The sequence below is a fragment of the Lonchura striata genome, chromosome 18 (genome assembly GCF_050655825.1).
Source record: "Lonchura striata isolate lonStrDom1 chromosome 18, ASM5065582v1, whole genome shotgun sequence".
Taxonomy (NCBI): Eukaryota; Metazoa; Chordata; class Aves; order Passeriformes; family Estrildidae; genus Lonchura; species Lonchura striata.
The window spans coordinates 3,884,919-3,890,939 of NC_140720.1; positions in this window are offsets into that span (position 1 = coordinate 3,884,919).

The window sequence follows — 6,021 nt, forward strand, 5'->3', positions numbered from 1 at the left end:
CAGCTGCTGCTCCAGCCTTTTCCGCCACAGTTCCCTGCTGCTTTCCTGGGAGAATCCTCATTATTTATCCCACTCAGCTGCTGGCCACTTGTCCTGGTTTGAAAAGTCTGCTAAGGAAGGCAGGAGCTTCCCCTGAAATGGAAAATGTAAAGCCCCTCCCTCTGAATTGCTATAATTTTGAAATTAAGGGGCTCTCAGGCAAAAGATATGGGAGTAGGAATAACAGTTCTTTACTAGGAAAACTAAAAAAATACAAATGCAATAGTACAAAAAAAAAAAAAAAGAAAACAAATCACAGACAGAGTCACAACATGCCCTGACCCCCAGTGTGTCAGGGAGGTGGCTCAGCCCCATCCCAGGGGGGCTCAGCCCTCCTGCAGTGCCAGCTGTGCTTCTGCTGGAGCAGGATCTGCACAAGGGGGGAGTTTTCCTCTGGAGCTCCAGGGCTGGGGGAGATGGGCCTGGGCTCCTCTGGGAATGCAGGGGGAAGGAAGCTGCTCCTCTGGGAATGCAGGGGAAGAAAGCTGCTCCTCTGGGAATGCAGGGGGAAGGAAGCTGCTCCTCTGGGAATGCAGGGGAAGGAAGCTGCTCCTCTGGGAATGCAGGGGGAAGGAAGCTGCTCCTCTGGGAATGCAGGGGGAAGGAAGCTGCTCCTCTGGGAATGCAGGGGGCAAAGGCTGCTGTGCTGTTCCCAGGTCAGATTGGATCCAGGTAGGAATGTTTGGCTCCTCCCCTGGGCAGAGCATCTCCCCATGGATGATGGAATTTTCTCAGCCATGCAGGGACACTCACTGGCCATGAACAGAAGATAATTAATAATTAATAGCCCATTAACAGGAGATATCTCCTGGAGGGAGGATTGGGTGTGGGAGAGATGAAGAAAACTGCCCAAAGAGCAGCAGAGACCTGCCCCACCTCTGACAGATTCCATTTCCAAGCTAAGACACCAATCCACCCAACAGCCCAGGCAGGCTGGACCTGCAGTGCTGTGATCTCTGCAAGCACCACCCGACTAAAACACATAAAAAAATAAATCAGAGATATAAAACTGCCAGTTGCCCACAGGATCAAATTGAATTAGTTCAGCTCAGCCTCCCCCATTTTTCCTTAGCAATAAAAGCACTCACTCTGCAAATAAGGGATTTTATGTGGGAAAGCAAATCCTGGAGCTGCTGTGGGGCAGTGGGTGAGCTCAGCCCAGTGAGGGATGTCCTGGGCTCTCTCTTATCAATAACTGCTGTTTATATGACCCAAAAATAAAACATCTCTCCACTGAGGGACAGGCAACAGGTGTGGATCACAACCATTCCTGGACACAACAGCCAAAGTCTTCCCCTTCCCATCCAGAGGAAGGTTCCTCCTCTGCCCATGCACATCATCCTCACCTTCCTCCCCTCGCACCTTGCAGGGCTGGGGGTGGTGCAGAGCAGCTGCCAGGGGTTAATGAGCAAAATATCCCGAGTGAACCTGGTTAACGAGTATCTCTCCTGCAGGTGAAGAGCTGAGATGAGAATTCCCTGCTCCAGTGGTGCTGGGATGTGCCAGCCCACCAAGGAGGGAGCTGGGAGCTGGGGGAGACACACCTCTCCTCAGCTGATCACAGTCCCAGCCAAGCTCATCTGCATTAATCTCACACTCATTAAAATCAGTTGTTCTGTTTCTAATTCAGCCAGCTCTGCCAAGATCAAGAATTAAAAATTTATGAGCCAGTGTCCCTGGAAAAAAAAAAAAAAAAAGTAAGTTCATCATCCAGAGCAGCGCAGATTTTAAAAATAATAATAATAAAAAATAGCTGGCTGCTCCTTTGGGCTTGACACTTCCATGAGGGGTGGGGAAATGCACAAAAACAGAGAATGGGAGTCCAGAGGCTGGAGCTTCCTGGGGACAGTCCCCAAAATGGCCTCACTTATGGGGAAAACCCCAATTCTGAGCCCCAAAATGGCCTCACTTATGAGGAAAACCCCAATTCTGAGCCACAGGGGAGGGATGAGCTGGTTTGGCTCCTCCAGTCCTGCCTCAGGAGAAGTGTCACTGCTGAGGGGACAGCAGCCCTACACTCTCATGGGGACAGAGCAGCACCCTGGAGGAACATGTGAGTTAACAGCAGAAGTAAATAATGATTTTTAAAATTCTGCATGAGTGACAAACTCAACGTTATTTTTAATATGACCTAATTAAGGTCACCAATGACAATGGCTGGGGACAAAAATGATAAACACCATTGATTGTAAGCAGATGAGAATTTGGAAAAGGCTGTCCAAGAGCCAAAACTAAATAATATTTCAGAGAGAGACAGCCCATAAAACCACCCACAATCTCCAGTGGCTTTTGCTGACCCAGGCTGGAATGATCCTGCTGAGCTGTCTGGGTCTCTCTCCACAAAAGTTGCTCTTTTCCCTCATTAAAAGGCACCATGTTTGCACAGCAAAGCTCTAGCAGGAAAACATGGAGCCAGGCCAATCCCAAACTAAGCCTGGGAGAAGTTTGGGATTAACTCCTTTAGAGCCAAGCAGAGGTGAAGGAGAATCAATAAAGATGGGCTGTCAGTGATGGGGGGATTTATTTATAGCAGGCATTCATTGCCCTCAGGATCTGGATTAGCTTTCAAGGTGATGAATCAAGTATTAATTAACCTGCTGGGGGAACAAAAATAATAGGGATATTAATGTTTTAGAGGGAAGCTTCCAGCTGAGGGAAGCAAAGGGAGAGAGCAAAGCTGAACTTTCCAAATAAAACCTTTCAGTGCTGGAAAGGAGCAATGGGCACAGACCAAACCAGGTGGATACTCTGGCTGGTAACTGGGAAAATATAAAACAAAAAGAAAAAAGCTTCCTTGGCATGTCACCAGAGCTTCAGGGTGGAGAAGGGCTTGGAATGAAAATTCAGTGGGCACTGGTGCCCGAGCCAAGCCCTGCCAGCACAGTGTCCCCAGGAGCCACTCACACCCTGCAGAGTGGGAAGTGGCATTTATCACCTCCAGACAAGGATGCAACCTCTACATCTGTTTTTTTGTTCTAATTCCCCTCCACAGGTCCCTCCTGGAGCCTCCTACAGTGCAAGCAGTGAAAATCCAGAGCTGGAGAGCAGCAGAAGGGGCAGGATGTGCTCTGACACACAGGGATGGGAGCAGCCCTTGGCCCTCGGGTCCCACTGTCCCACTCAGGGACAGAATTTCCCTTTTTTTGGAGTTCCTGCAAAGCAGCCCCATCCCAAGGAGACCAGCAGAGCTCAGCTCAGCACATGCACGAGCACCACAGAGAAAAGCAAAACATTTCAGGAGGATCAGACTGTTTTTGGAGCAAAAACGCCCAACTGAGGTGTGACACCAAAAGCTGGACAGCAAAAAGGAACCAATTTCCTGGTGGCAGCAGTACAAGAGCTGCAGGCCCACCACAGCATCCAGCTCCCTGGGATGACTTGGCTGCATCCCCTCCCCTCTCTGCAGCTTCCAAGGGATGTAAATCAGAAGTTTGGAAAGGTCATTCTGCAAACTGAGACACAGCACTCCTGCAGTCAAGGAGGGATGCAAAAAATCCTGTTATTCGTTGTCTTCAGGATCAGCTTCATCTGCCTGTGCTCCACCCCTACAAACCCAAATCTTTAACAACTTCAAGCTCTTTTTTATCTTTTTATATATATAAGGAGAAAAAAGCATATGCAGTCCTCCTTTTCCTGCCCATTTTTAGCTTTTTTTCCCTTCTGCATATTTCCAGTTCTCTACCCACACACAGCCACGCTGCAGACAAACTCTCCTAAAAAAAAAATTTAAGAGGTCCAAAAAAACAACAGTAATCCAGGAGGTCATCAACTTCCAGAAATGCAAACTGGCTTAGGAAACCACAAGCTCTTTCTGTTGTTGTTATTTTTTGCATGGGATTTTTTTACAACCTTGTTTTAAAGATTGGCAAGGGAGGAATTCTCTCTTTCCTCACCCTCCTCTGCTCCCCTGCTGTATGCAGACATTTCTCACCAGCCTTGCTCATCTCACATTTCAGGGCAGAGCAAATGTTTGTGCATGGAGGGGGGAGGGATGATGAGTCAATTAGACACCTCATAAAAATCTGATTTAGAAAATTCCCTCCCCGGCTGCGAGAGCAGCCACCACAAACCAGCTCAGCCCAGCGCCCCCCTGGCAGACAGAGCCTGCTTCCTGCACTGAAACCTCTCTCACCCTGCTCAAATGTCATGTACCATGAGGCATCTGCTGCTGGAAGTGAGAGACAGCCTCACAGCGCCACAAATCACTCTGCCAGGAGCATTTCTCTGCTGTCCCTGCTGCTCTTTTAGCTCCACGGCCTCGCTGTGCTCCTGCTCATCCCCAAGCCCTGCAGCCCTGTGTTCCAGCTGGTTAATTCAGCCCTGGAGCCAGCTGAGCCCTCTGCTCCTGCTCTGGCTGCCATCACTCCAGGCACAAGCTCCTGAGGGATGAGCCACTTGTCACCCTGATCCCCTTTTACACCCACGGCACCTTCCAGTTCCAGAAGCTGGAGGTGGATTGAGGGATGGCAGCTCCTCCTCCCCCCTGCAGATGGTCAGAGGCTTCCTTCACCCTGCTCTTCTGGGACCCCACCCAACCCACCCACCCGTGAAGTGGAGTTGGGCTGCAGAGCCTCCCTCAGTGCCAAACCTTCCTCGTGCAGAACATTCTCCACAAAGCAAACCCTTCTGCACACTGAGCAAACCCTTCTCCACACTCAGCAAAACCATCTCCGCATAGAGCAAACCCTTCCCCACACTGTGCAGAACCTTCTCCACACTGAGCAAAACCTTCTCCCCATAATGCAGAATCTTCTCCCCTTAGTGCAGAACCTTCTCCTCACTCAGCAAAACCTCCACAAAGAGCAAAACCTTCTCCACACTGAACAAAACCTTCTCTCCTCATAAAAAACCTTCTCCACACTGAGCAAAACCTTCTCTCCTCATGCAAAACCTTCTCCCACCGTGCAAAACTTTCTCTTCCATAGTGCAAAACCTTTCCTTAGGCAAAACCTTTTTCCACAGGGCAAAACCTTCTTTCTTCATGCAAAATCTTCTCCCCATAGTGCAAAAACTTTTCTCCATAGTGCAAAACCTTCTCAACACAGAGAAAACCTTCTCCCACAGTGCAAAACCTGCTCTCCTCATGCAGAACCTTCTCCACACAGAGCAAAACCTTCTCTTATAAAAAACCTTCACTTCCCACAGTGCAAAACCTTCTCCCACATTGCAAAACCTTCTCTACCCAGAGCAAAACCTTCTCTCCTCATGCAAAACCTTCTCCCACCGTGCAAAAATTTCTCTTCCATAGTGCAAAACCTTTCCTCAGGCAAAAAATTTTTCCACAGGGCAAAACCTTCTCCACTCAGAGCAAAACCTTCTCTCCCAGTGCAGCCATCCTGGCAGCATCATCTAAACGTGTCCATTCCCCATGCATGAAGTGTAACCTGAGAAACTGCAGTATTTTAGGACAGGTTTTGGTTTGATGGGACTGGTCAGGCTCAGACAGGAAAATGAACAAGAAGTGCTGAGCTCTGGCTCAGTGTTGGAGCAGCATCATTTCAAGCAGAACACAGCACTGCAATATTCATACCAGGAGACACCAATTCCATACTAAAAAGAGCTGAATTTTTAAATTGCCCTGTAGTTTCATAACCAACAACCCTGCAGGATGCAGCCAAGCTGCACAAAGCAGCACAAAGACATTTCTGGGACTGGCCACAGCCACTGGGGCCAGTGGCCAGCTGGACTGGTCTGGCTGTGCTGATCACAGGCTGGAGAAACCAAAATCACAGAGCACTGCAAGGCCACAGGATCATGGCATGACCATTTCCATCAACAGCTTCACACCCCTCCCACAAGGAGCTGGTGGTTTTCTTTTGTCTTGGTTTGGAAAGACAGGTGTCTGCTAAGGAGGGCAGGAGCCTCCTCTGAAATGGGAAAAAATAATGTAGACTCCCGCTCTCTGAGTTGTCATAAATTTGAAATTAAGGGGGGGGGGTTCTCAGGCAAAAATATGGGAGCATATATATAGTTCTATACATA